Consider the following 10,494-nt stretch of genomic DNA (forward strand, 5'->3'; position numbering starts at 1 on the left):
TAAAAGGGAGGAAAGAAGCAGTAAGGGTAAAGGAGAGTAAAAGGGAGTGGGGTCAAAAGAAGGAAGGGAAGGCTGCAGGAGGAGGTGGTGAAAAGTCAAATTTATTCAGATTCTCCTTTTAGAGATATCTGAAGGAATTTCTGGTACAGCATAGGTGAGTACACGCTCTCCCTCTCCCATCTTGCACAACAGCCCCCTCAGATTCTATTAAAAAGCAGCAATCATCCAACCCACTTGGTACTGGCTAAGACATAGTTGGTTGGGCATAGGTTAGGTACACAAGAGACATTAATCAATGCTTATAGGATCCTATTGTTTGAGAAACCCAAGGATTCCAGCTTCTGGGATACAAACTCACTGTGTGCCAAACCTGCTGGGAAAACTGGAAAATAGCATGGCAGAAACTGGGCATAGTTTCGAGCATATGCTCGAAAAAAAAAAGTCCAAATGGTTCACGATCAAGCTATAAAGACTGATACTATATAAAAATATCAGGGAGCAAGGAATAGATTATTTCTCAGTTGAAGGAGAATGGGGACATTTATGACCAAATAAAAGATAGAGAATATTATGAAATGCAAAATGCATAATATTGATTACACTACATTTAAAAAATTTTGCTCAAACATAGCCAATGCACCCAAATTAGGAGGGAAGCAAAAAACTGGGATTTTTATGAATATTGGCTGGAGAAAGGCCTCATTTCTAAAATATATAGAAAACTCATTCAAGTTCAGAAGAATACAAGGCCTTCCCCAACTGATAAACAGTCAAACGATATGAACAGGTACTTTTTAGAGGAAGTAATTAACGTTATGTATGGTGACAGGAAAAATGTCCTAAATCATTCTTGGTTAGAGATATGAAAATCAACACAACACGAAGTTAACTCTCGGTTGATGCACTAAGATGTTAGCAATCAGCAGCAGGAACTCACATATGTCGAACCAGTGTTCTCCAGTACACAAAACGGAAGGAAAAATACATCTGAAAGTAAGCTTGTCTTCTTTTTTAATTAAAAAATGACAACTAGTTTAGCAATTGTATCTGAATAAGAAGTAAACCTGTCTTACCTATTATCTCTTAAATAGAAATTACATTATAACGTTCAACGATAGGTAATTAAAGTGTTCTAGCCAATTTAGTGGTCTCTAGAATTCCTGCAACAACTAACAATTTGAGGGACACTGTTAAAAATATAGTGAAATAAACGTTTTTAATAAAGGATTGTACAAACATATTTTCATACATATACACATGGTGCATATTAAAACAAGACACAACATATTATCGAAGTCAAGATTTGTTCACTTTTGTATATTTAATGGAAAAGCAGTAAACATTGTTAAACATAGTTCATTTGATACATAAACATTATTTCTTCCTCTAAGCGTATTTCCGGATGCTGATTCATCTTTGGCATTCTCAAGGATTTTTTAGTCTGTTGTCTCCTGGAGAAGTCCGTCAAGGTTTGAAATCAAAGTTTATCAGTAGCTGCTGGGAAAGCAAAGAAGGAAAATCTATTGACCTTATATATATGTACGTCTATATGTGTGTATGTATACACATACCACATGTAGGTATGTGTGTAATTCTTTACTTTTACTTGGGACAAAGGATTCATTATAGGAAGGAATTCTGTGTGTGAGAAGCATGAAAATTGTCACTGGTCCAACTGAGCCTAAGAGTGTCCTGAGCCCTTTGAAGTGAAGGAAGTTGGTCATGGTGTCATAGGCAGCATGTATCTTATCATAGGGATGAGTTGAACTCAAGCTCTTGGGGAAGTCATCTACCATACAAGGTGTTTTAAAGTTCAAACACAAGGCTTTCAATGTTTCAAGTGCTATAATAAAGTTCCTCTTTTTATTACCCTTAAGATGTGTGTTGATTTGATTTTAGCAAATTGTTACTATGATCTTCCTTTTAAATTTTTGCCGTAGAAATCACTATATACATAACAATCAGGATGATGTTCATAAAAACTTCTTTACTTATGCTCATATTGAGCTTTACTTCCTACTTAAGAATGCTGATATTTGCTTTTGAGTTCACCACACAATCAATCATGCCAATAATTTGATTTGCCTATTTCAAGAAAATAAGAACCACAATAGCAGTTTGCGGCAACTTCTTTGTATCTTTTGGTTAAACTGATACCCAGGGCGTCAATAAAAATTTTGCTTTGATTTTCAGTACTGTTGGTCATGGGAAAAAGAGTGTCAATTGAGGTACTAACAATTATATTGATATTTGTAAACGGTTTTTCAATCCTGGCATTCTTAGTACCGTTTGCCCCCTCTCTCTTCACCCTCATGAAATCATCGTAGAATCACAGGATTAAACAGAATAATAGAATCTCAGGATTGAATATGACTTCAATAGCTTTCTAATCCAGACAGTCCTTGATCCTCTATCATCCTGAGGGCATTCGCCTAATGTGACTCATTTCTCATTTGAAGATCAGAAGGTGCTACCGAGAACTCAGCACTATTCTTTCTTCTGTTTCATGGGATATGGTGGCCAAAGATTCATTACTTACTGACCAGGCTTCGGCATGTCAGTCTCTCTGTAATTGACCAGGCTTCTCTTCTGGAAACAGACACAAGAGGGCTTGTGCCACCTTTCTAGCTTATTGGAAAGAAGCTGCTAAATCTTGCACTTCACCTGCAAAGAAGAATCCCTGGTTGCTTCAACGTGATGAAGAAGAGGGATGTGGAAATGAAACAGCACCTCTGTGGAAGTTTTTCACCATATTTAAAAATCAGGTATAGTATCTAATTATAACATTTTATTTGTGACCAATTAGGACATACCTTCATTGAATTCCCTAGTTATATTTTCTTCCAACTCCTGTCACATCTGAAGTCAAATGAAAAGACAAGTCAGAACAGTGAGGTAAATGAGGAAATGGGAAGTCAAGATAATACACAGAACTCAAAAAATCTTATAAAGAATGCAGACATCCAAAGAAATGACTAATAAAATTAAGACCTCAGTATATTTGATTTTAGACATTCAAAAGAAAAGCTATTGATGTAATAAATTAATATTATTATGAACACAATCATGAATTTCTCACGATTAAATACAAAGAGACATGTGAACATTTTTAGCACAGTAGTCATGTCTCAGGTTGGGAATACAATTTTCGTCTGTGTTAAGCAAATTGTGCCCTCTTTATTTCCATTGGATCAATATAACATTTTTCGTTAAAAAGAAAATCAATTTCATATTCTATGCTTAAAATACTTAATTTCAAACATTAAAATTGTCTTCATTAAGTTTCAGTATAAACAGAAAATGACCCGTAAGTGGTCCTTAACAGAAAAGAAAATTCCTGGAAATGATGAAATACAATACACTATCGCCAAGGAAGGGCAGAGAGTACTAAATGAAAGCCGCTCCTGCATTGTCTGTTACATTCGAATTATTTCTTTATCCAGGCAGACACTGATTTCATTTGAATTTCAAAATACATGCTTTCTCCTTGTGCAGATTTTAGAAACCACGCTAAGATAAATTCTACTTCCATCTTTAACTTGTAAAGAAGGAAGGAAAGATTGTTTCCTCATTCATTACTTCAATTCTTAAAACCACTTCATAGATACAGAAAGAGAAGATGAAATGGGAAATCACTGTTGATAACGATTAAAATGGTATAGTTTCCCTTTCAGGAGACAAATGAAATAGTTTGAATAGTATAGATAGATATGAGGTCAATCTTACAACATACACATACACCATTATTTGGACATTTTGTTTGTATTGAGTGTGACCTGGTGTGGAGTATGCCGACTTCTCATGTACTATAATTTTGTGCCTCCACTCTTAAGGCCACTCTCGTAATTAGTTTTTGCGTTCTGTATTCTGCAAATGTGAAGTTCAAGACGGGTTTGTGGGAATTATTTCGTGTTTACCTAAGTAATGATAATGTTTGTTGCCTACGTAAGGGTCAAGGATGCCCTTCGCGCTGAACATAAGGTGAATGTAAGGTTAATGGTACATGGGGGAAGAATTCAAGACCTCCCCATCCATTAATGGGCCTCAGACATGTTTTGCTAATTTCTAACGAGGCACAGAGTCACAATAGTCTTGCCCTTCAGCCCTGAAAAGAGTATCTATGCTTTGACGTGAGGGTTTATTTTGGGCCTTAGTATTTGGACTCTTAATAATCACTCTGAAGGCAGGAGCGTCCATACTCTGACTACTTCTTAAAGAGGCCTATTCAATGAATGAGCAAGGAGTCACCCTAAGGGAATACCTGTATAGCCATTGGCCTAAAAGTGCCAAGGTCTCCCATTGCATCTGTGGTCATCTCCAGGCCTCCTGAGGAATATCACTTCACTAGATTCAGATGGCTCTGGGGACGAAGTGATTCTATTGACGTTGCACAGCCCTCCCTCACTCAGAACAAATTCAAGTGTCATCAGTTCTTTGATGGGAAGGTGTTCTTCGGGGATGAAGAACAAACACATGTACGTGTCCATGGAGAAAAATATTTATAGCAGCTCTCTTTGTGGTGGCCCAAAACTGGAAATCAAGGCGATGACCATCAATTGGGGAACAGCTGAATAAACTGTGGTATTTAACTGTAATGGAATGTGAATATACTATAAGAAATGATAAAGAGGAAGACTTTGAGAGACCTGGAAAAACTTGTATGAAATGATGCTGAGTGAAAGGAGCAGAACCATCAGTCCTTTTCACACAGCACCAACCACAATGTGTGAGAAATGTTTCTAGTAGACGTAGTCCTTCATTGCAATGCAAGGACTTAAAAAATTCAGAATGGTCTCTTAAGGTAAAACGCCTTATACATGCAGACAAAGAACTACGGAACTGGATCACAGAATGAAGCAGAACATTTTCTTTTGTATTATGTTTTCTTTTGTTTGATGATTTCTCCCATTCGTTTTAATTCTTCTAAGGAACATGAATAAGGTGAAAATGAATTGAGTAGGAATGTATGTATAGACCCCATATGAAATTGTATGTTTTCTCATGGAGGGCGGGTGCAGATAGGAGGAAGGGGGGAAAGGGACGAGAAAAAAATCTAAGATATATGGAAGTGATTGTAGAACACTGGAAACACATAAAATAATAATTAAAAAAGAAAAAATGTTATTCCATCTTCTATCTCCAAGATGTTCCAAAGACTTTCTCCCATGCCAGCATATAATCCCACCTTCCCTGGGTCTTCAGAATACCCAGTATCATTTGAAAGCTCAGTTCAAGTGCGTCCAAGTCCTATTTTCATTCCGAGTTCATTTGCCCACCGTGCAAAACAAATGACCTTGTAGGTAGTGTGTATATGCTTCGTACTTACTTAGATAAAAGCATAAATGGCTTTTAGTCCTTCTCAAAGGCATCCCTCCTTCCACACAGTGGAGATGGGTTGACAATCATAGTTTAAGTCATTTTATGAATATTAACTCAACCGTTGGTAATTTCAGTGTACGATGACTGAGAAATTACTCTGTTATTGCTAAAAATCCTTAACACACTTAATGAAGTCACCACAATAAGGGAGAAGACAAAATAAAATTCTAGTGAAACTGAAAGATAGCTTAGAAGGATCGATCATTGTTGGTTTCACTACGTGCTCCAAAGCAACAAGATCCATCTTTCCACATAATTGGCCATCACATACAGCAATGATTACGACAAGTCTTTATAAAAAGACCACCATGAAGATAATTGTTACCTCCATGCCAGTAATGTGTTGAATAGAGCAAAGAAGAGACCTTCTGTGAGAAATAAAGAGGTGTTTATTCAAATCATAACTTCTTTTGATGTTTAGTGACTTCAGAACAAAGATGGAAAAAAAGGGGATTCTAGAAGGTATGCTGAAAAACATAACTCACGTTTGAGAAATGAAAGAGAACAAAGGCTTTTAAGATGATTTAGAATATTTCTCTGTCTGCATGTCTCTTCTGATGATTTTTTTCCAGAAGAATTTGAAGGTAACTACCCAAAGCAAAAGAAAACCACACACAAAGAAGAAATGAAATTGGTTATTATGAGAGAAGAAAAGATTGATTCCTGGAAATGACATCAGAACCAGCTGACTACAATCTGAATATAGACTAGTTGTTGTTTTTTTAATGGCAAAAATAAACTTCTATTCATAAGGCAATTATATGGTGATATAGATGCCCCAGCATCTATGGTGGTCCAAGCCATGAACAGAGAGCAAGTAAGACCATTGAGTAATATTGAGTACACCCATTTTCATGGATATAGTTGCAGAGAACAGAAGGGTGAAACAAATTGTTGATTAAGGAGCTGCAGAAGTAAGAACACATGTATAGATCTTATACCACATGGTTCAATGAAATAAAATGAAGTGAAGGTGAGCTGATTGGCAAAGGGAAGGAGTGATTATAATTCCTATCTATGTACAAGTAAAACAAAGTGGTCAACTATGGCTTAATAAGGAGACTTTCTCATGCAATATTTTCTTAAAAATTGCAAAACTATCTGTTTTCAAAATGAACGTTTTAATTAAAACTTCACGATGAAGACATGTTTATTAACTTTTATTCATGTTTCATTATATCAAAATCACTCAGAAGATTACTAGACACTGACCCAAAATGCTTAATCATTTGATCTTCCCTGAGTGATTAACACATTCAGTACATATATTTTTAAGGCATTTTAGTAGTGTCTTTAAAAAAAATGAAACATTTGCTGTATTGAATGTTGACTGCATTACATTTATCATGTTGGCTCTGGGAGGTCCTTAGAATTAGGCACGTTTTATAAAGGGAGAGAAAGATGCCATAGATATGCAATATCTTTTAAGTTTCTAAACTTAGTTGAAGAAAATACGCATACATATAGGATATTTACTAATATACTATTTTACTATTTTACTATTAGTACTTTACTAATACTAATAACTAAATTAGGACGTAATTCTGTATATTATATGTGATGACTTTGCAAAAGATTTCTCTACAGTATTGAATAAAAAAGATGTGTTGATATGGGTATGGTTTTTTTTTATATAGATGTTGAAGACGTTCTAAAAAAAGCAGAAGGATCACAGAAAGACTGTGTTTTAAGTGGTAAGATGCCAGTACCATGGGAAAATAATCAGAGGAGATAAAACCCATCTTTAAGAACTGGTTAAAGAGGAAATAGAATTCATTTATTTATATTTTTTATTTTGTAATGTTTAACAATCACTGCCATACAATTGTGATTTTATCCCCCCCACCTACCACCCACTCCCCCCTCCCTCCCCACGACTGCATACAATTCTGTATAGATTCTACATATACTTTCCTATTGAGTATATTTTCACTATAGTCATGCTATGTAGTCAGACTAAGATAAATGAAAGAAATCGTATAACAAATCAGAACATGATACACAAACACATACACATACACAAACATGATCTGCTACAATATGTGAGTGACTTCCATATTTCTCTCTCTGAGTGTGGCAGGCATTTTGCCTTGAGATCCTCCATTGGGATTTTTTTTTTTTTTTGGTAAGAAGTTCTTGTGTTATTACACAAATCTAAGTCTACCAGAAAAAACTCTCACATACTGTGGTTGTTGCTGTGCATAAAGTTCTCCTGGTTCTGCTCCTTTCACTCAGCATCAGGTCATATAAGTCCTTCCAGGCCTCTCTGAAGTCTTCTTGTTCATCATTTCTTATGGCACAATAGTACTCCATTACATTCATATACCATAATTTATTCAGCCATTCCCCAATTGATGGACATCCCCTTGACTTCCAGTTTTTGGCAACTACATAGAGTGCAGCTATAAATATTTTTATACATGTGGGACCCTTTCCCATTTTTATGATCTCTTGGGGATATAGTCCTGGTAGCGATATTGCTGGGTCAAAGGGTATGCACATTTTTGTAGCCCTTTGGGCATAGTTCCAAATTGCTCTCCAGAATGGTTGGATGCGCTCGCAGCTCCACCAACAATGAATTAGTGTTCCAACTTTCCCACATCCTCTCCAGCATTTATCATTTTCTTGTTCTGTCATGTTTGCCAGTCTTATAGGTGTGATGTGGTACCTCAGAGTTGTTTTGATTTGCATCTCTCTAATCAATAGTGATTTAGAGCATTTTTTCATATGATTATAGATAGCTTTAATTTCTTCCTCTGAAAATTGCCTGTTCATATCCTTTGACCATTTATCAATTGGGGAATGACTTGTATGATTATACATTTGGATCAGTTCTCTATATATTCTAGAAATGAGGCCTTTATCCCCGAGCTTAGCTGTAAAAATTCTTTCCCAATTTACTACATCCCTCCGGATTTTGGTTGCATTGGGTTTGGTTGTGCAAAAACTTCTGAGTTTACTGTAATCAAAGTTATCCATTTTGCATTTCATAATGCATTCTATCTCTCCTTTAGTAAAGAATTCTTCCCTTCTCCATAGATCTGATAAATACACTATTCCTTGCTTCTCCAGTTTATTCATGGTATCAATCTTTATACCTAAATCATGTACCCATTTGGACTTTATTCTTGTGTACGGTGTCAGGTATGGGTCTATGCCTAATTTCCGCCACACTGTTATCCAGTTTTCCCAGCAATTTTTGTCAAACAATGAGTTCTTATCCCAGAAGCTGGGGTCCTTGGGTTTATCAAACAGAAGGTTGCTATATTCCTTGCCTACTGCATCTTGAGTGCCAAGTCTATTCCACTTGTCTACCTCTCTGTTTCTTAGCCAATACCAAGTGGTTTTGATAATTGCTGCTTTATAGTACAGTTTGAGGTCTGGTAGCGCTAGGCCACCTTCCCAAGCATTTCTTTTCATTAGTCCCTTTGATATTCTGGACCTTTTGTTTTTCCAAATGAATTTTGATATTATTTTGTCCAGCTCTAGAAAGTAATTGTCTGATAGTTTAATTGGTATGGCACTAAATAGGTATATTAATTTGGGTAGAATTGTCATTTTTATTATATTAGCCCGGCCTACCCATGAGCAACTAATGTTTTTCCATTTACTTAAATCTGACTTTATTTGTGCCAAAAGTGTCTTCTAATTGTGTTCATATAATCCCTGGGTTTGTTTTGGCAGGTAGACTCCTAAGTATTTTATACTGTCTACCCTAACTTTAAATGGGATTTCTCTTTCTATCTCTTGCTGTTGGACTTTGTTGCTAATATATAGGAATGCAGAAGATTTGTGTGGGTTTATTTTGTACCCTGCAACTTTGCCAAAGTTGTTTATTAATTCTAGTAATTTTTTACTTGAATCTCTGGGATTCTCTAGGTAAATCATCATATCATCTGCAAAGAGTGATAACTTAGTTTCTTCTTTGGCTATTTTAATTCCTTGGATATCTTTATCTTGTCTAATTGCTACAGGTAACATTTCTAGTACCATATTAAATAATAGTGGTGATAATGGAAAACCTTGTTTCACCCCTGATCTTATTGGGAATGCATCTAGCTTATCCCCATTGCATATAATGCTTGCTGAAGGTTTTAGATAGATACTGCTTATTATTTTATGGAAAGTTCCCTTTATTCCTACATTCTCCAATGTTTTTAGTAGGAATGGATGTTGTATTTTGTCAAAAGCTTTTTCTGCAACTATTGAGATAATCATGTGGTTTTTGTTAGCTTTGTTGTTGATGTGATCGATAATGCTAATAGTTTTCCTAATATTGAACCAGCCCTGTAGTCCTGGTATGAATCCTACCTGATCATAATGTATTAATCTCGTGATAAGATGCTGTATTCGTTTTGCTAGAATCTTATTTAAAATTTTTGCATCTATATTCATTAGGGAAATTGGTCTATAATTTTCTTTCTCTGTTTTGTCTCTTCCTGGTTTGGGTATCAAAACCATATTTGTATCATAGAAAGAATTTGGGAGGACTCCTTCTTCCCCAATTTTCAAGAATAGTGTATGTAGTATTGGAATTAACTGTTCTTTAAATGTTTGATAGAATTCACTGGTGAATCCATCTGGCCCTGGAGATTTTTTCCTAGGGAGTTCATTGATGGCTTGTTCAATTTCTTTTTCTGAGATGGGGTTGTTTAAGTATTCAACTTCCTCTTCTGTTAATCTGGGCAATTTGTATTTTTTAAAATATTCATCCATCTCATTTAGATTATCGAATTTGTGGGCATAAAGTTGGGCAAAGTAGTTTCTAATTATTGTTTTAATTTCCTCCTCATTGGAGGTGAGTTCACCCCTTTCATTTTTAATATTAGTAATTTGGTTTTCTTCTTTCTTTTTTTTAATCAGATTGACCAAAGGTTTATCAATTTTATTAGTTTTTTCATAAAACCAACTATTGGTTTTATTTATTAATTCAATAGTTTTCTTAATTTCAATTTTATTAATCTCTCCTTTGGTTTTCAGTATTTCTAATTTGGTATTTACTTGGGGATTTTCAATTTGTTCTTTTTCTAGCTTTTTCAACTGCAAGCCTAAGTCATTGATCTCCTCTTTCTCTATTTTATTTATGTAAGCATTCAGAGATATAAAACTTCCCCT

General features: G+C 35.3%; 1 long non-coding RNA gene across 2 annotated transcripts; it reads right to left on the reverse strand.

Annotated features, from left to right (window-relative positions):
* Positions 1-1,302: 1,302 nt before the first annotated feature.
* LOC140524312 (uncharacterized) lies at positions 1,303-2,916 on the reverse strand. Of its 2 annotated transcripts, none has more exons than XR_011973659.1 (2): positions 2,814-2,916; positions 1,303-1,494 (listed from the first exon to the last, which is right to left on the reverse strand). It is a non-coding gene; the product is annotated as an uncharacterized lncRNA (long non-coding RNA). The 2 variants fall into 2 exon arrangements; XR_011973660.1 differs by having other exon boundaries at positions 1,303-1,497.
* Between the last annotated feature and the right edge of the window lie 7,578 nt (positions 2,917-10,494).

Source organism: Notamacropus eugenii, chromosome 2, assembly GCF_028372415.1.
Source record: "Notamacropus eugenii isolate mMacEug1 chromosome 2, mMacEug1.pri_v2, whole genome shotgun sequence".
Classification (NCBI taxonomy): domain Eukaryota; kingdom Metazoa; phylum Chordata; class Mammalia; order Diprotodontia; family Macropodidae; genus Notamacropus; species Notamacropus eugenii.